The sequence below is a fragment of the Dermacentor andersoni genome, chromosome 1 (assembly GCF_023375885.2).
Source record: "Dermacentor andersoni chromosome 1, qqDerAnde1_hic_scaffold, whole genome shotgun sequence".
Taxonomy (NCBI): Eukaryota; Metazoa; Arthropoda; class Arachnida; order Ixodida; family Ixodidae; genus Dermacentor; species Dermacentor andersoni.
Window position 1 is genome coordinate 342301550 of NC_092814.1, and position 20684 is coordinate 342322233.

Consider the following 20684-nt stretch of genomic DNA (forward strand, 5'->3'; position numbering starts at 1 on the left):
ATGATTATAAGTGGCGCATGAAGGGCGAGCTACACGCTCTTTGCGACACTTATCCGATTCTCGATCCTCATCGGCGCTTTTTGCTTCATTGCACGAAACTGGCACGGTGCTGCCCAGTGAGCGTATGGCATAGGTGTACGGCTTGTTATCAGATATGTGTATAGTCCGAGTCAGTGCGTTTACATCACCGGCGCAGATAATGTGTGATATTATATGCAGTCGAATTTGTTAGGGCATCGTGTCAGTAGTTGTGCACCGTAATTTACATGTATTGCAACGATTCGCACGACCTTCGCTGAGGATGGAGCAAGTGAGAGAGCGATGGTGCGAGATAAAAAAAAAACTGCACTGTCTGCGTTTCTCACTTTATCTCCTCCCTTTGAGATAAAGCAGATGGTGTGTCCATTTATTCCTTCGCGTTGACTTGCACCTTTTAAATCGGACAGCGCACTTTGGCTCCGTCACCCGTTTCCCTGGTCAGTTGTGCGTGGTTGGTAGACCAATGCCGGTGGTCGGGAATCGCTCGTCGAAGGTTGGAGACAAGGCGCCGACGCGAAGGACGCCCCTGCTTGCGTTGTGGGGCGCGTTCACAGGCGAACGCCAACTGCGGTGGCTCTTTGAGGCACTGCGGGGAATTAATTATTGCTTCATTTATTTCAATCAATTAGGGAATGCACCCTAGTGAAACGTTACAAAAATGTAGCTTGAGGACATCTGGGGCCCAGAGCATAAATAGATATATATGGTATACCGGAGTAGCACGCATGCACAATTTATGCCAGCAGGCAATGGCGAAATAACATTTCAAAAGGACAAGATGTTATATGAAAGACGGGGGAATGAAACATCAACTAAAACAGGAAAAATGCTAACTAGTCATCTATTAGCAAACAGTATTATTTGTTCCTTTTAATAAAGTATAACTTAAACGATGCGAACCTATAAACTTCATCATAAACATCATATAACGGGTCATACATATTTAGCGTTCTAGGCAATAGATATTCTAGGCTCCGTTCACCGTAGTTTGTTCTTACACACGAAAATAACCATTTATTTGTCTGGTACAAATGCATTTATGTATGCGTGCTGTTTGAGAGCGAGCCTTAAGATGTTAGGTACACTTGTCAGAGAAAATTCGAGAGTATATAATAATCTGTATGCAAAAAGAATGTCCACACAAAGAATATTTTATTGAATAAGAAGTTGATGAGTTCTCTAACTGCCACCAGCTATAAGTCTTATTGCTCCTTTCTTTTTCAAACCTAGAAGCATAATAATGCTGCTTTTAGATGTGGTCGCCCATACCAAGAGGGGGCATCCTGTAAGTGTCCACCTATAGTGGACATGTTAATTTCGTCTGGTGTTGGAAGTGGTGATTGGGTGGGGGCGCCTGTCTCCATCTGTCTCCCCAGCCCATCCTATCAGAGCTTCAGCAGCTTACGAAATGGACATGTCCACTGGGTGTTCATTTAAAAAACAATAATAATAAACAAGCTACAGTAATTGAGATCACGTTGGAATATCGCATGGCATATGATGAGTTTAGGCTAAGGTTGAAATCCATAGCGGCATTTTGACCAGAAACCTACAGCAAGTGAGCGCTTTGAGCTACCACACTGACCCTACCGAACTCTGGACGAAGCTTCTATGTAAGGCCTACAAAGATGATTGCCATGCGTACTTCAGTGACGATTAAGCAATCAGTGTTTTCAAGAAATAAAATGCAGAAAAATAGCACAATTGCAATAAAATAATCGGTCAATAGCGGCATTTAGAGTCAGCTATGGGGGGGGGGGGGGGGGGAGGCGAAGCAAGTTTGTTTAGAATTAAAGCTTTATTCTTTTTTTTATTTTGTTGAGTGACGTAAGAGCCAGCTTTTACAACGGGTCAGTTTGGTTTTGCACGGAGTGCCTTGCATCTATGCAGTACGTCCGCGCGCGCTCTGAAACCCGACTTCGGCTCATTAGCGAACGGGCCCGGCCCGGTGTCCGCAGCCTCAAAACCTAGCCCGCACCGGGCCGACTCAAAAACATCTTAACCAGGCCTGGCCCGTGCTCTCGGGTCGGCCCGGGCCCGTGCAGTTCTCTAGGCTGTGCCACAGTGCCTATAAACAACGCCCCATGCACCACATCATGTGCGTCTGAAAGCCGTGCGACGTTGAACTCGGCCTGCAACTCGGTTCGCGCGAGAGCACAGCCCTTGAGAAAGTTCGACCGCGGCCGAGAGAGGTTGCTGAAAGGTTGCGGATACTTACAAATACGGCAAGCGAGAAAGGAGGAGATAAGATTGATACGATAAGACAAAAGACAATGTCTGGCTATTTGACACCCTAGAAGGCAGCCCGAACATAAATGCACAAAGGGGCAAATATTCTCAACAGGGTGTGGCATGTGTCTATTGCAAGAGAAGACTAAACCCACTTTAACATAACAATGTCAAGATACAATGCTCAACCACAACCGCAATGCAATCCCCAGTCAGAGCAGTAGGGAATGTCGGCATTGCACAAGCGCAGGAGTTTGAAGCTTACGGGAGCATTATCTGCTCAGCGGTCCAAATGAGCAAAACACGTTTAGAGTATTCGTGGGAAATGATATCAAGAGAACAAATGCCGGCGTTCTTACAGGCACAGATAACCTTACAATATCAGAAAACGCTCGGCAAAATATAAGACTGCAGTAGATATACTAAACTTTATGATATGATTAGCTCAAGCAGGCTATGTCACCATTGGTCGCCCCGCCGTTTAAAAGGGGATGCCAATAACATTAGTATCGATAAGTGAGTGCTTCTTGCAGTGAATGCAAATCTTAGCGCGTAACATCATAGGGCGGAAAACTTATCTTACATGAATGATGGTGCATATGGCCTCTAGTAACCATCACAAGCTGTTAAATGCCGTGGCGGAAGACCTCATTCACAAATGATAGCGCATCGCAGTTTAAGGGGCCATAATCAAACCCAGTCTAAGATTTTGGTTTCACACCAGATTTCGAAGAGTGCCGTTCAAGGAGCGTCAAAGTATACCAAAAGAATGTTAGTAAAGGTTAGTGCAACTCTTGATATATCCAAATGATCTATCGCAAATCTTTAGTGCGAGAAAGCGACTACATTGTACGCAGCAGACAATCTCTCCCCTTACCTGGGGGCGAAATGCGAAAACACCCGTGTACTTTGATTTAGGTGCACGTTAAAGAACCCCAGGTGGTCGAAATTTCCGGAGTCCTCCACTACGGCGTGCCTCATAATCAGAAAGTGGTTTTGGCACGTAAAACCCCATAATTTTTTAAATCTCTCCCCTTACCTTGCTTACAGTCCCCACAAGGGAATATTAACGGCCTTTCATGTGAGGGACCAGCTTACCAGTGTCGTTCAAAGGGAAAGTGTGATCATCGCATTCTACCGGTGCTAACATATAGGGCAGAAATTTGCCCGTTTAATACAGACGTTCGAGACCAAGTTCCGACATAGCAATGGAACGAAAAATGTTAGGCGTAACGTTAAGTAACATAGTAAAGCGATGTGGATCAGATAGTTAACGGGTTTAGCCGGCATTACAGATGACATTAAGAGAAAGAAATGGAACTCGGCAGGCCATTTCATGCGAAGGATAGATAACCGGTGCATCAGTAGAGTTTCAGAATAGGCGCAAATGGAAGGTGAGCGCTCTCGAGGACGACAGAAAACTGGGTGGGGCGATGAAATGAGCAAATTTACAGGCGCAAGTGGGACTCGGCTAGCGCAAGAAAGGGGTAAAAGAAGGTCGCAGGGAGAGGCTGTCGCCCTGCAGTCGACATAAAGATGGGCTGGTGATGATAATGCGAGGGCAGCCATTTTGGTTGGCCTGCGGCCCGCCATGTTACAGGCAAGTGAACTTTGTCCGTGGCCGCGAAATTGGCATGCCATCCGCGCGGCCTCTAATTTTTCTTTTTCTTCTTTTCTGTCGTTTGCCTTTTGCTGTTCGCTCGGAATTCTTCGATTGCCATCATACTATGCGCTTTTAGACTCGCAGCCATCTTAACGCGGCGTTTCGATCGTGCGCGTAGTTTCTTTTGTGTGTGTGAGTGTGTTTTTTTATTGAGCGCAAGCGGCGGGGTGATGGCGGCCCTTTCTGTCACAGTGTGCCGACCCTGCAGCGCCGCTTCCCTGCTCGACGCTGGAGGACCGCACGCAGCCGCACGGCCACGCGCACCGCGTGCTTCGTCGGGGAACTGCAGCGGCCGAGTCTCGACGACGCGGCCGCCCACAATGCACAGCGACGCGAGGAGAACGCGCTGTCGTGGCACGGCCGCGCTTGTTTTTCTCGGTGATGTCGCTTTTCTGTGCCGTCACTTCTGGCGGCTCAAGTTCGTGCGCTTTCTGAACTATTTTATTACGTTTTTAATTAAATAAGAATTCAATTGTCTACGTTTATTGTGTCTGCGCATGGCCACCCTCGTTGAGCGACACGAGGTGGTTCTAAGCTGTGCCCAAGAGAGCTTTATGCTATCTTGGCCCCCTTGATTGGTTAGGGACAATAAAGAACGATAACTTTAAATAATCACTTGACACAAGTTGAAGTTTTTATGAATGCTTACAACACTCGTGCTCATGAATGCATGAATATACGCTGTTGCCGCACAAAGAATGGTAAACAGACGCTTCGGTACCGCCTTTCCGCACTGCTAGATTATTTCTTGCGTAGCCATGGCATGGGTATTGCTGCAATTTTTGAAACACTTACACGTATATTCTTCGGATGAATGACGTTATCAACCCCGATTCAAACTTTATTGTTCGCCCTTTCACTGCTTTATTAGAATGCGTCTTGTTAGTATATCGCTAGTATGCGTATACTACTATGTCGCGCAACTTCGCAATTAGTCCTTGACTTCCGACTTCCTTCATTTTGCCTTCGTAAGTTAGCGGCGCTAATGATCAAAGCGGTTGTACGTTCTCCCAGTTTAAGTAATGCGTATACACGATACGATTTTGGAATCATACGTGCAGTGTCATTAATTTGCGTCATGCATTTATCACGCCAGTCGTCCGTATATTATTTTATGGCCTCATACGTACGTGCATTATTGGTTATTATATGCCTGTCCTAAGCATCTGTTTAAATGTCATGTTGCTAATTGCTGCCAAAGAATGGGGCGGCCGTCTGCTCGGTAGTTTTCATGGGGCTGCTCTCTCCTAGAGAAAATTTCAGGTGAATTGAGCTGAAATGAATGAGAAGAGTCTCTCGAAAATCATGAGGACGTGGCATTGAGTCTGTTGTCACGCTGCCACATGTATGCAGCTCGATGGCTCCCTACATGGCACGGACTGACGTTAGTTCTATAGCACTCCAAAAAGAAATTAGGTGCATCTTTTTCTTATCTCGCCTGCTATCCCAATTCGCGCAAACATGCGCATATCACCGCCTTTCTATCCACGCATTAAGATAACATTTCGCCGTTCTTTAGGAAAACGGAATTCTTCGGTGTAGCTTTCTTTTTATCGCAATCTAAGAGTACAGAGAAATATTCGATTGGCGGTTTTATTTACAGGCTACAGATCCGGACAATTAAGCACTGCCCTTCTTGGCATGCATCTAGGAACGATAATATGCCTATCGCGAATTTGCTTCTTTTTTTTTCACGTTCGGCGCTAAGATATGCAGGGCATATACTAGCTAACTTTAGCCAAGGTTTAATTGATGCAGGAGCTCTGCAGGAGGACGCTACAAATGCGTGTTGTTCGCTATTGTGTCGAACAAGCCTTGTGTTCTACTTAACTAAATGATTATCCAAGAAAAGTTAACATCGCAAGTATCAACTTTAACACAAGCTTCCAATTGGAGGTACAGCCTTCTCGGGAACATCTAATTCTGACTTTCCAACTTACGATTTGTTATGTAATCTCTTTCTGCATCCAAAAGAAAGCCCGCGAAATATAAAAAAAAAATAAAACACTTGGCATGACCATTTGCTCCCCGCGATTTCAGTTCTCTTAAACACTCCACATATGAAGGCATTGAACACTAGAGCTTGATCAATTAAAGAAGTATTTTTTTTAATTAGACAAGATGTTTTGGCCAATCAATGATAACAGCCAAAAACTAGGCAGTTCGAGCAAGGTGACTGCTAGCTAAACAGCGTTGGCCATGTGGTGCGCATGCTCTTGCAATTCATTCATTCGTGGGTGCTGGTTCAAATATGACCCAAAAAATCTGGTTCAGTAAACAATATGAGCCCTTCTATCGAAAATAATTAAGAGGATGTTTTAGCTCGGGCCCAACTCCGACACGGCCTATTCAAATACATGTAAAACGCAAAAACGTTTTTATTAGGTAACCCCTGGACCAATTTTAATGAAATTTGTTGCATTTGAAAGAGAAAGTTAAATTCTAGTGACTGTTGGAAACGGAATTGCGATTTAGGGCTTGAACGTTCTGAAAACGATTTTCAAATATTTGACCGTTAGAAAAAAATAGAAGCACGAAGTTTACGAATTCATAGCTCTGCATCAAGAACAGATATCGCGGTTCTGTAAACGGCATTCAATAGATCACTCAAAGCGGACAAATTCGGTATGTCATTTGACATCTTACGTGATTTTGTTACGTTGCTTACAGGGGTTGTGCAAAAGCTGTATTTGCAAATTACAAATTTTTTTTAGATTCATGTGTAACATATCAATTTTGTCCGCTTCAGATACCCTGTTAGATTAAATTCACTGAATTGTATTATAATATTTCGTTGCTGAGTTGCAAACTTGATAGTTTCGTTTTCTGAAAATTTTTGACTTTTGCCAATTTATAAAAAAAAAAACTGGCGACCTAAATCAAAAATTCAAAACAAACAGTCATTAGATTTTAAGGTTTTCTTTTAAATGCGAAAAATCTTGTCAAATTTGGTGCAGTTGTTGCCGAGAAAAACTAATTCTCCTTTTACATGTATTTAAAAAGGAGCACCCGAGTTAAAGCTTCCTCTTAAGCCTGATCATGTCAACGTGACTATTTTAGATCTAAAAAGAATCATGTGGTTGCATGTGTAACATTGATGCACACATACACAAATATTAAGACGCGCACGCACGCAAAGTGCATGAAATTATGAAACTTTCGCAGAGTCCAAAATATTATTTCGCATCAATAACCGATACCCCGTCTAAACGGGAAACTTTGTTATGCGGGAACATTTTATGGCCTCAAAATGTTGGCAATTTTGTTCCCCTGGAACACTTTGCCGTAAGAGAGCTTAACAGCTCAGTTGATATGTTCTGCTATAATTATTTTCTTCAATATTTCCGTTCATGAGTTCAGTGCCTGAGTGTTACCTAAATGTCGCCGTTGTTGCGTACCTGTATTGAAGACAACGACGACGGTTAAGAAAGAACACAGAGACGTCGTTGTGCGAAGATCAGCTACATTTACGGTTACGAGAGTGCCAAAGGAGGTATACGATAGCTTTAGGAAGAACACAGGCTGAATGCACACCTCCGCCGCTACGACTTCGTTGCTATGGCGGGGCGGGAGACGATTCGCTCCACCTTTAGGCTATCGCTTTATAACAAAGCGCGAAAATTTGTCCGGAGCAAAAAGCGACAGAAAAGCGGGGATGCATATCCCCTGTAGGTTGGTTGGTAAAACTTTTTTTGAGTGTCCTACAGATTGCTGACCCGGGCCCCGGTCTCCCACGTCGGGACGTCCAGGCCTTGTCTAGACGATGATTCACGGCCCAGATTTGGTCAGTGAGCGTGGAGCTGAGAAGGGCATAGGCCCAACCCCTGCCGGGATGATGCTGCCCGAACAGAGTACACGCGTGAACCAAAGTTTTGCGGAAAGATTACACTTCCGCGGAATCAAGCGCAGCATTCCAATGCAAAGCATACAAGCGACAGAAGGAAGTCAAGCTCTTCGTGCTAGAAGGAATGCCACCTGACTGAAGAAGGAACGTAGATTTTTTTCTTTCGAGAATCTCCTGCCCGCCAACTTTTGTTTATGAGTTTTGGTATCTGTGACTGAATATAACTCGGGTAGCCAGGAAAAAACTGGGGACCGCAGTACGCTTCAGGCGCCGGTTCTAATTGGCGGACTCGGAACTGCAGTCGGTGCCCAAGAAGTGTAATGAGCAGACGACGCTACCGGTTGACCTATCATTTTGATGCCAGATTTGGATGGGGTTGTGCTGCGACATATGCCAGGGATTCCGAGGGCCGTATATAGTCAGTGGATCTTGATTCAGACATTTTTAGTGTCTACACTCCATGCAGGGGTAAAGGTCGCAGAGAGTTTTTCACTCCATTATTGAACCCTGTACTTGGTAGGCCCATCACGGCTTATTCTCGTGGGCGATTTCAACTGCGTGTTAGAGGAGACGGATCCTGTATCCTATAGCGGTACTCCAAAATTTAAAGACATGGCTGGAGATTCAGTACTCTGAGAGCTCGATGATGAGCTTGGAATGTAGATGCTTGGCGAGGGCTGAAGAGCTGAATTGATCGGTTTTATGTCTCATCATCACTGTCACCCAGTGTGCACTCTTCGAGGTTGTTTCGTTGGGCTCTTAGAGAGCACTGCTTTCTAATTCTGCGGTTTGCCGATTCGTATTTAGTCTAGCAAGGGAAGAGACCATGGCGTTTAAATCCACGGCTCTTAAAGGACAGGCAGGCAACCGCAGAGGTATTGTACATTCTATATCGCAAGATCCATAACAAAGAGATTCTCTAAGTCACAGAATGGGATGAAGTGAAGGCAAGTATGCGCGAGTGCTTCAGGTCTTGGTACAAGTGTCGATCGCGCGAGATTAAGATCGTCTCTGACGCAATCCTCCTGCGCTCGATACCACTCTTTTGCGGTCCTGTGGCACCTCTACCACTGGCATCTCTCGGAAAGGAAGATCGGATTCCCCTGCAGCGACGCTGAGATGGCTTGAGGCGATAGAAATGGAAGCATGGTGCAGAAGAAACGCGCTCCGTAGAAATCTTTCAAGAAAGAGCACAACTCTCTCTTCCTTAGTACATCCAAGCACTATTTGCATACTAGCTTCACCTGATGGAGTTCTTGAGTTGGCGAGGCTGTTTTATAAGAATTTATATGCTGATCCATCTACCATTCCAGCTGTTGTTCCATTTGTTTCACCAGTTGAGCCGCCGGAAGTTTCTGATTCAGCCACAGTTGAGAAAGAGCTCTTTTCGGCTTTGAAGTCTATGAAACATAATCGCACTACAGGATCTGATGGTTTGGCAGTTGAATTTCATGTTAAGTTCTGGCAAGTGTTAGGTAAGCCTTTCACATCCCTGGTGAGTAGGCTGCTCAGTAAAGAGACTTTGCCAACGTCTTAAATAGATGGGCTAATCACCCTCCTTTGTAAGCATGAGTCCAGAAGTACCGATATAAGACGATGGCGTCCCATCAAACTTCTGAACTGCGATTACAAGCTCTTAGCTAAGTGTCTTTGTATGCAACTCAATCCACTGCTTAATGCTATTTTGAGCCCATATCAGACATCTTGCGTCCAGGGTCCTTTCACTTCGTCAAAATGAGTCTGTAGTCCCCCATTACGGCGTGCCTAATACTCATATTGTGTTTTTGGCACGCAGACTCGCCGAATATCAGTTTTCATAATAAGAACATTCCATATAACCACAGACCTTGCGGGAGGGAGAAGATCTCGTGACTCTGTCATAAAACATCACGTTGAGTGACTAAATGAGAGTTTACAAATTTTTTAAAGAAAGCATGCACGGTCGCAGCATTCATTCACAAAATTTCGCGTCGGCTAAGTCCCATTGAAGCCGAATACAAATTTTAAGTTTATCTGCCAATTCCGGTCACTTGCTGCTACATATACAAAGCTTTTTCTGACCAGAAAAATATAGTAATTTTTTTCAGTTGGAAGCGGTTTATCTGGAACATTAATACCATGCTCTATCCTGCTTCACAAGCGTCAAACCTGCTTTACATTATTTCCTTGCAAGTAACTCTCATTACCAGTTTCTACTGCGAAAATATTGTTTGTCTATAGTAACATTTCATTGCGCCTTTGAATCCCACCCCCCTTTTTTTTTTCCTATTATGTTTAGTGCTCCAGCTGCGTAGTTATTCGGTCAAGTACCAGCCAGCCTGAACTTCTCAACTTTCTTGTTTGAAATACGTAAGACGCGTTTACAGAACTAGGCACATTGAAAATGTTGATCTAAGTGAAGGTAATGTCACCTGATTTTATAGCGCTATTTTCATCGCTCGACGAACGTCGCCCGGTAAATGTGCTCGCTACCCCCGGCAGAAGCAAAGGAAGAAAGAGTTACGCTGAGCGGACTAACTCCCAAGGGCGAGCTGTGTCAGCACGGGAGTAACTAAGTTTAAATTAATGAATCTTGCGAAGGTCAGCATAGCAGCACAACACTACGTAACTTTGTTTTGCCCACTAATTTTTTCCGCCCTTCCATCAGACGTTCCAGAACGGAGTTCAAGTCAATGCTGCTAAAGCAATGCATGCACCGAACACGCATCGTAGTGACCACTTCGTTTCCTGAAAATGTGATCAAACGTCTTTCGTGATATGCAGCTGGGCAGCAAAAGAATTGGAATGTCTGTGACCAACGGAGCTGGCGACCGAACACGCAGCACGCGCTTGACAGACAAATCAATACGAGTGCGCCGAGACAACCGAACAGTGACGATAAGTAAGCAACAGCCGTACACGCATGTGTACACACTTATGACTATAGCAGAGGACGCCAGAAGCAATGCACACTAAGCGTGGGGATGAAGGCGACTCCGCTTGATTTCGCAGGAAATAACGTCCTGCAACATTCCATATGTACTGTTCTACAAACATGGTGACTCGCATTTCAAAAACCCGAGCAGAGCAGGTGTCCCCCCTCTGGCATCACACTCGAGAGTATGCCATTGAGATATCTCGGGGCTACGCCTCGAATTTACGAGCGCCGCAACAAAAAGAAAAAAGAAAAGCAGCCGTAGGGGTTCCTGTGACTGGTTAAGGTAGCCTGAGTCGATATAACGCGAGGATTCCTTTCGATCGATTATATTGCTTTTTACAGTGGAGCTGTTAGAACCTCGCTGGCTTTCTCTTGACGTGCCCCGCTTCACCGAGCTCAGGGAAGAGAGAGGAGAGAGACAGTGAAAGGAGAGTTTAAATTTAGCACAGCGAGAGTGGGTGGAGCCTAGCAGGGGAGAATGAACGGCGCGCACGAGAAGGAGGAACGCGGCCCGGAGCGTGCCCTCTCCATATGGTGTGCGACACAGGGGGTTCAGGCGAGGGAGGAGGAGCGGAGCGTTCTTCTCTGGCTGGTGCTAGGGTGCCCGATGTCCTCCTCGCCCGCTGCTCCGTACAGAATGGAGACAACCACTGCGTCAAATACGGCGTTGGTCACGCGAACTGCGGACGCCGTAGTAAACTCCTTTGGCGGACGCCGTAGATATGCGTTGTTGGCGCTCGCGTGTCTTGTGTTCGGTTTGGCACTACTTTACTGGCCTTGCCCCAGTTCCACTAGTCTCTGGTGTTCGCGATAGCAGTGTCACGCATAATTGTTTTAATAATCACTCTTCACGGCCCGGCGGAGTGTAGCTCGGACAACGGACTAAGAGCCAAAAGGAATATCATTAGAGTGCAATCTTTACAATATACCGACCCTATCAACGCAAATAAACTAAGGCCCCTTTAAACATGCCAGTTAGACATGCATATAAACTCCAGGACGGTTCGTGTCGCTACTACATCGCCAGTACTGCTACTGCTACGCTCGAACAAATAAATTTCGCCGCCGCCACAGCCGAGAGCGAAAATAATAGCAAAAATATAGAGCGTAAAGGAATAGCATTGTAATGAAATCTTTACAATGTACCTACCCTGTTCACAGAAATAAAGTAAGGCCCACTTTAGCACCCCACTTAGAGACGCATCTTATGTCAAGGACGATTAGTGTCGCTACTATATCGCCACTATTTCTACTGCTACGATCTAATAAATAAATGTGGTTGCGGCCACAGCCATAGTAATCACCTTACGCAAAACTTGCCACGTGTTCTCAATCATCAAGTGTCAGTGCGTTAAACTAGTTCCTAAATGGGAAAATGTGGAGCAGAAAACACGAGTAGCCTCAGTCAAGCCCGGTGTTAACTTAACTCCTGTATAAGCACTCCACTCCGCTTTTCTTTTCTGTTCAGCGTAAAATGTTAAGTGATTGAATGCTCAAAAAATAGAAAATGTCAGTTTTTTGGGAATATATTCATGCAATGGAAGCAAGGAGCTTGGTCAGTATTATTGCGTTTAGAGTTATCACCACTTCTGACAGGAAAGTCTAGTAGGTCCTCATAGTCCTCAAACTGATGGCTTGCGAGACCAAAGTTTGTTTAAAAGGAGAGTAGAAGGATCGATTCGAATGATAGAACGGTAGCGAGGGTCATCAGGGTACGATACTCACGTGCATTTCGACGGGTATTGAACTGTAAGGGGTACTCTCGTGCTTTTTTGAGTTAGCCTATAGCTGGCAAGCCCACGGCCGATTGTACATTATTCCCCTGAACGCAGCTAATGTGACGTGTTGCAAAGAAAGTGCAGATACGTGATTCACACTGGTAACACGTAGTGCCAAACTGAATAATGTATTTAAGGCCTAAACAAACTTTCCAAATAATTTTTCGCGAAGCGACGGCATGTGAACGTTGCCCGGTTTCTGTGAAAAATGGTTTCATAGAAACTGGAATGCTAGAGGCTGCTGGAAGTGCAAGCATCGCACGCAGCACCACAGCCATGGGCGCCCGTGTGCGTCGCCCGAGTCCGGGGCCACGACACCCGAAGCAGCCGAAGTGAATCCTTTTTTTGCCGAACGTGGTCGCCGCCTGCACTGCGCTGCTGTGGGGAGGAGCGGCGACACAGTGGCACGCACGCTTTTTTACGAACGCATTCTTTTTTTTTTCTTCTGTAACATCGCTCGTCGCGGTTCGCGTCGGTTCGACTCCTTAAGATAGAAAACATTTCATCAGTAAGTATTGAAATAATGAAGATCTGTTTTCGTGTTACATAACTTTTTCCCCCATCACAGATCCTTCTTGTTTCAAGGTAAACAGAGAGGCCTGAATATATCTTATCCCCAATGCTACAGATCTCCGAAAAGGGAGGACAACTCCGCGAACGCGTGGTGCCCAACCAAACAGGTGCCCAACCAAATCTATCCGACTGAGGTTCGATCCCAGACCGAGTGGACTGTCGATCTTCGCTGGAGGAGTACCGGGTGTTTGGGCGCCGACTGCATCAGGTTATAAGATACAGCGGATTCGATACAGAATAACACCTCTTGCAGGTCGATGTCCCGAACACGGGCTGTCGAAAGAAAACTTCCTTGCGAAGCATACAATAACCGAAAAAAGTTGAGTAAAATATATTACATCGCCATATGCTTGAGTCTTTATAGTTCAAGAGCCAGTAATTTACGACCCTCCCTGGTTACGTAGTGACTTCGTCGTCAAGCTGCTAAGCCCGAGGGCGCGGGAATAAATCCCGGCCGCGGCAGTCGCATTTCGATGGGGGTGAAGTGAAAAAACGGCCGCCTAGCGGGCAATAAGTGCACAATACGCAACTCCAGGTTGTCAGATTCAATCCGGAGTCCCCCACTACTTCGTGCCTCATATCATACGGTAGTTTCGCCACGTAAAACCACAATTTCAATGACAAATTCCGCTTGCCTTCTCTCTCTCTTTTTTCTTTCTGCGTATAACGAGCGGAAAATAATATACGGCAAACACATGGCTGTTGGAATCATTTACTGCATTACGAAACGTAATTTCCCGTTTTTCAACGTGTAATAGAACGTATTGCATTAAGCGACACTAACTTAAAATTTTTAGGGTTGAATATATCAGGGTCGGGCACACCCATATTCAATGACACCTGATGTAGTTACAGGAGCCCAAGACAGTGCTTGAAGGTTGATTTCAAAGCAAGACTGCAGAATGCCGTCTTCATGGTTACGCGTATGTTATTGAATAATTATTAAAGTGACCCTAGAGCTGTCTGGTTCCGCGTCTAATTTCGCCCCTATTATGATTATTAGTGTTTTTTTATTATCTCAGGATTCCTACGAACCAGTGCATACTAACGCGATTATACTAACTTGGAGCGGAAGAGGGGCCTTTGAGTTCGCCCACGGTTTTCAGAAGAAACATGTCCGCGCCTGCAGTCTGGGCACAGAGTTTTTTTTTTTTTTTTTTTTTGAAATGACAGGTCTCGGCCCACCTCGTGGCAGTAGGTGAAGAAGCCTCGGTCCTGATTTTGTGCTCTGATAGGCTGCAGCAAGGTGAAAGAAAGAATATGCAAGTCATTCGTTAGCGAGACCACAACACGTGTCACGCACAGGAGTGACACGTGAATACCTGCCGCTGTGTTGAGTCAAGGACCGGCGCAAGCAAGAACAAGGGCAAAACGGCACGAAACGGGCAACGCTGCGTGTACGCACTTGCTTGCTCGACCTCGAGGTTGAGGATCGCAAAGTTTTACGATCGTAAAACTTTGCGTGTTCTTAGTTAACAGTTCAGATGCCAGTCAACTATTACGTACAACCAACCGCCTTAACAACCTTAACCATAAACATGTTGAAAATAAGCGTTCGGAAAAAAAGTGTCTGCTACGAGTCTTATAATTGAACTATAGTTTGCGCAAGTGATATGAAAAAATACGTTGTTGTTTTTTTCCGGGAAAATTCTGCGGCTGATAGTTCATGTCAGTCGATTTTTATTTGAGCTCAATTGATAATCACATCTCCTTCGGAAGTCAAAATGTACCATTTTTTTTTATCAATGAAGTTTCTGTTATAGAAAGGAACCTAAACAGTTGCTAAAAATTCGGAAGTTCCATTGGAGACATCGTAGCCTGACCTCATTTATTTTCTCCCTCATTTATTTACTTCATGCTTGCGGCACCCACGCCTCCAACAGAGCGACTACATATGCTTCGAAGCAGCGCACACCGACATGCCTTCCTCACGAAGTGTCTAGGGAACGGGGACTTCAGAAGCTGTACCCTTGCTTCTCGCGAGCTGCAAGTAACCGCCGTTTACAGCGGAGAGCACCGTTTTGGCCAAATTACTAAAAAATATAAACAAGGGCATAAGGCGGGAAATGTTCTCGAAACAGTTTCAAGACGCCTACCTACACGTCATGCGTCAGTGATAGCATTTCATGTTAAAAAAAAGTAGGCATGCAGACACGGGCACAAACAGAGGGAAACGCAAAACATACACCCACCGTCAACTGAAAGGGCGCAGAGTGGCGGAAAGAAAGGCACGCACAAAACTTATTGGCTCATACTGAGGAATGGTAGTACCTTCCGTCAAAATTAGCTGCTCAAGCTCGATCGACGCAGCTCCAAGAGTCAATCAGGGATGAAAATAAAGAGGAAGTGTCAGGCCTTAACAGTTATATTTCACGTAGGCCCACATGCAACCCCACTTAAGTTTTCGCACTACCACTGTGGCACTGCAATACTTACCCGCGTTGAAGTCTTCAAGCTTATAGGTCAAATATCGAGTTGCTGAACAACACAGCTTCAGCGGCAAATCGAAGCCTTCATGACGTATATTTCTCATTGACATGTTAACATTCTAAATTTGCCAATTTGGTTACTTTTTTGCACCCATGGAATGAATAACATTGGAGAGGAGGTGCCCACTTGCCGGGCATTGTTCTTAATCGGTACTATCCCATTGTGTGAAGATCTATGCGAATAATCCATATTTGATTTCAGTAATCAATGTGCACGAACTGAAGACGGCAGTCTGTAAAAAAATTAAACAATTCGGGCCTGGTGCAATGCTCTCATTCGAAGACAAATACGCCAACGAGACGACGCAAGGTTTCGCAGTTACATGTTCTCATCATTCGTCTTCCATTACAGTCCTGCCACATGTCCACTGCAGGGGAGCTAAATCTAAGGGGTACGCTTAAGTTACATAACACTTTGAAGTTCGAACAGATTAGATTGGTGAATTGTTACAGTGCGATTAATCTTCGTAATGCAGGCGTTGTGTAATCGTGAGCTAAAATTGATAGGCCATTAGCGACGAGAAAAAAGTACGCCGACAGAACGCACATCTTGGTATCTATGTTAAGCAAAGCTTTAGTAAAGCGGTTAAATAAATGCTTTGCATCTATCGGCCACGAGTACATTTGTGTTTGCTTTCAGCCTATGCAACCCGTAATCTCGTGCAATATGCGCCACAGAGCTCACAACTTTATAGTTTTGGAATTTGTATGTTTATGCACTGCATCGTTCACAGGCTATACCGAAATGCAGTCTTAATCAGGTGGATGCACAGTGCGAGACGTCTAAACAAATATGTCTGCGAGGACAGACGCGATGCATGACGCTCGTGGAGGGAAGCCTGGGAATGAGAAGTTCGTGAACAGAAAAGTACGACACGTATGAAACATCATTTCGGGATTCTGTACCTCTTGTATCACAGTGGGCGAATTCATGAGAATTGGCCAAGAACTGGCACACACACACACACAGTGGCGCATATCGAGAGGCTACATCACAGCGAATAAAGTAAATTGAAGAATAAGTAAATCACGATTCGCCATTTCATTAAGGTTGAATCCGCGATTTTATCTGACGAAGAAACATAGTGGCTATGAGTGACCAATAGGGACAATGTCTCTGGAATAATTTTGGCCGTCGGGTGTTTTACAACAGGACTTTGACCACGTGCACGTGCAGAAGGGTTATTCATTCCAACCGCAATGGAATCTGGCCGCGACTTCTGGGAAGCGAACCCTCGAACTGGAGCTAAGAAGCGGACTGCTATACTCTGAGACATCAAGCGGGGTAACAGTGTAATAGGTGCACGAACCCTGTCCTAATACAGAGGGCAAAAAACTTCCGTGATCTTGCCGAAATGTTTTTCGGCATGGTTCATGGCATTCTGTAGCACATCATGAGGTCATAGCTTCAGTTGCCGGTCACGGCCGCCGCATTTCGATAGTGCCTGAATACGAAAACGCTAGCGCAGCTTTTCGTGGGTGCGATTTGAACCCCAGGCGGTCACCCGTCATCCGGAGTCCACCCACTAAAGTGTCACACGTATGTCTATAGCATACTTCAATAAAATGAATAAACCGCACAGATATACTTCGTTCTTGTCTTTTTTTGTTATTTTAGCGCGGAAGGAGCGTTCATATAAAAATATGTGACATTTGCGCGACATCTGTCTGTCCTTCATTTCACAAACATTTTCGCCACTCATACGCTTATTCATACGCTAAATCAGTCGAAGCTCAATCGGTTCCTGTTACATAACGCTTCGTCATTCTTGCTGGAATACTGATATTTACTTAGTTTGCGCTCTTGAGCGGAAGAAAAACATACGGACTGTCGATTAACTTTTAGCCTTCCATAAAGCTTTCATGTGAGCATGATGCCCACAGATCTGTGTATACAGCTGAAAAAAAGTCTCATTTAAAGCACATTCATCGAACTTTCACATTTTGACTGAACATTGCAGCCAGTTTCTGACCCCTCCCCATCGCTTCCCTTTCTGCACAGACTGGCTCATATAATGTGACGTTGCGATCGGTGGTAAAAGACCTTTCATTAAAGGCTGTCCCTGTTCTCTGTGCAACAGTTCCGAGGAAACGCGGAACAAGGACGGCTGCATCAATGAAGTGTTTGCCCGCCAACACACGAAAAATACAGTGATGAGGACACTGATATAGTATGGTGACACATAGAATGGAAGAAGGTATTACGAAACTCGCTCGAAAAGCACCAAACAATTTCCTTTTGTGAGCTCGCATAAGTGAGAAAAAATAAAAGCAAGTAATACATGAAGCTGGCGTTCGAGACTGATTTGGGAAAGACTTTTAACGATGTCAATCTACAGTGCAGTAAACACATTCCATACTCGTATTCATAAACATATCAAGAGCGATGCCCGTCGCGGGCGTGCGAGTAAAAGACGAAGCGCCCTTCTGCGTTCGACACTGCACGAGACGCTGCACGAGAGCAACCAGCCAACGAAGAAAAGCAACTCGGAGACGATGGCCCCTTCAGCCGCTCGGAAGTCCTTCCCGCGTTCCCGGATGCGAACGCACCCTCATGCAAGACGTCAACGGCGAACTGATGTCGTCCGCCGTCCCGTCTCACTCTGCATCCGACGTCGTGTTCACGGGGCTAGGCAGCGGGCTTCCACCGACCAGTTTTCCCTCCGGCTGCCTGGGTGCCACAAGGACCCCAGCAGGTCTCGCCACGTCTTCCGGCGGAAGTGCCGCCATGACGCCATGTCAAGCTGCTCTCTGGGATCAGCAGCACTGCCTGGCAACTCCAGCATCCTACCGTGCTTCTGGTTCCGACACGAAAGGATGCGCTCCTGCAGAGCCCTGGCAAGTCACGGTTAGTCATTCGCCGTAAGTGTATGTAGCTGCCCTGCAGTTAAGTTGACTTCACAGGCATACATAGCACTGTGCGTCACAGGATTTCTTTCTATTGAATCTAAGATGTGCCATGCTGACTTTCTGATCTTTAACTGTTTGGATAGAAAACCTCTTCACAACATTCATCAGTAAAAATGGAATGGTCTCTCATGTGTTTTTGTTTATTTTTTTAATCCTCAAGTTGGTGACTTAGTGTAGGTAAATGTAAGTACTTGTCTATAAGTCATTAGTCTAGTTTTACAGAGGGTAAACCACAAGAAACGTATAATCAAAGAAGTGCCTCTGTGTGCAGCCCATCCATCCACCTTCTTTAGATATACTTTGTCCATACAGTCACCGCTGTGAGTGAATAACAGTAGCAGCTAATAGATGACGAGGTAATAAGCAGTCAGGGTAGCGCACCGGCCATGTTGTCGCTTCCAGAGGTCGAGGTCGTGTGTTCGATCCTAGAGGCGGGGCGCCAAATTCCTGCAGGGGCGGAATGCAAATACGTTCGTGCAAGATGCATTCGTTACATGGCAAAGAACCCCGAGTGGTAAAATAAATGCCGGAGTGGTGCGACTGATCATTGGATTGTCGTTCTGGCACGGAAAACCCCACAATAATGTCTGTGTATTAAGCTGCATCATTTAAATGAACGACAAAATAATTTTATGTAAACGGATATGTCATTGTGTGGGTGCGCAAAGTGACCACATAATATACAAGCAGAATTTTCCTTCCTATTTTATCACGTGCTCCTCAGGCCACTAAACGCAGTTAGAGAGGCAGTATACTTAGCCAATAGTCAAAAACTAGCGCCCACATCTCACTACGCCAGGTGATACGTCAATGCCAAAGTGCTGCAGGCGCGTTGCTGAAGTTTTGTCTCGATGCTTGTACAACCTTTAATTCACATGGATGTCCACTGCGATTATTTTGCACACAATCCCTTTGACAATGATTGCACATTCACAATTCATACTATGAAGTAGCGGGAATAGCATTGTGCTTTTAGAAGTCGCAATTTCAATATGATGAAAACATCTTTTAACTATACGCGTAATTTGAGATAACTCAGCGCTTAACTTTTATGAATGTTAATAAACAATGCAACAAACAAACACAAAGCAGAGATCATGGATTGCGTGAGTGAAGCGATTCGTCATACCTCATGGGTCGAAGAGCATAAGGACCAGCTTCCACTACCGTAGTGTTTAAACTGTAAACATAATAATAGGGTTATCGCCTTTCAACCGCAGCAGTAAAGTATAAAGCTTTGATATGGAGCTAGAGAATACGATTTGAAATGAGCACCCTAGTTGCGCGGTCGCGCTATTCTGTGGCACAGTGATGTTATAAATCTTCCGTGCATGTATGGAAGCTGTTCAGATTAGTTGAAGACAGTTGCATATGGTGTGCGCGCGTGCGTCTATGTGCGAGAGAGAGAGGGAGAGACCGAGAGAGAGAGAGAGAGGAGTGTTCCTTAAAAATCGGGATGTGTGTTATTGACGCTCAGTGACCCCTTCAGTCGATCGCTGTAGCGGCCTTCCGCTATCTGGTCCTTCAGCATGCGAATATTTAGCCCCTACACATTGAGCAGAAAGCCCACAGCCAACCGTCTTTGACAATGTCAGTTCTTTTTAGCACTACATCATGACACTTAATTAGCAAGGAACCGGAGTACAACGTGACATACAATGTTGCCAGTTGCTCCACTGCACATTGCAAGGCTAGCTGGAGCTTGCAGAAAGGGTTGCCGAAATGCCGTTCGCGACCCCCGTGCCTTGTGTTGCTCGCGAGAGGACGACAACGTTCGCCTACGAACAAAAAAAGTTAAATTAATTAGCTTGGAATAATTAGGATGCCACCAGCCTATCTACATCCACATTCGTAACCGTCCTTCGTAACCTTTGGTGCAGGCTTCTTCCTTGCCATGTGCGTCGGCCAACAACGGAGCATCAGCTTCATTGTCACAGACTTCATCCTTGTCATCTACGTGGGGCAGCTTCGTCTCACGTAGTGAAAGAGTCGACTCCAGTGAAGGGCGTTGTTCATGGAAGAATGGCGACCGGTCAAAAGAAGCCGTTCCAGTCCAGGGAATGATGACCTTGATCCGTCTATATAGTTTTCAACCACAAGTATTCGGAGACGGCTTGCAGTGGCGTGGTCCAAGCACTTACGGGATGCATTGCGTGCAGCAAGATAAGGACGGTGGCAAGGATTGGCATCTCCTGAGCATCTTCTGCTATCAGGAGGAAGACATGACGGAAGTGGTTCTCCT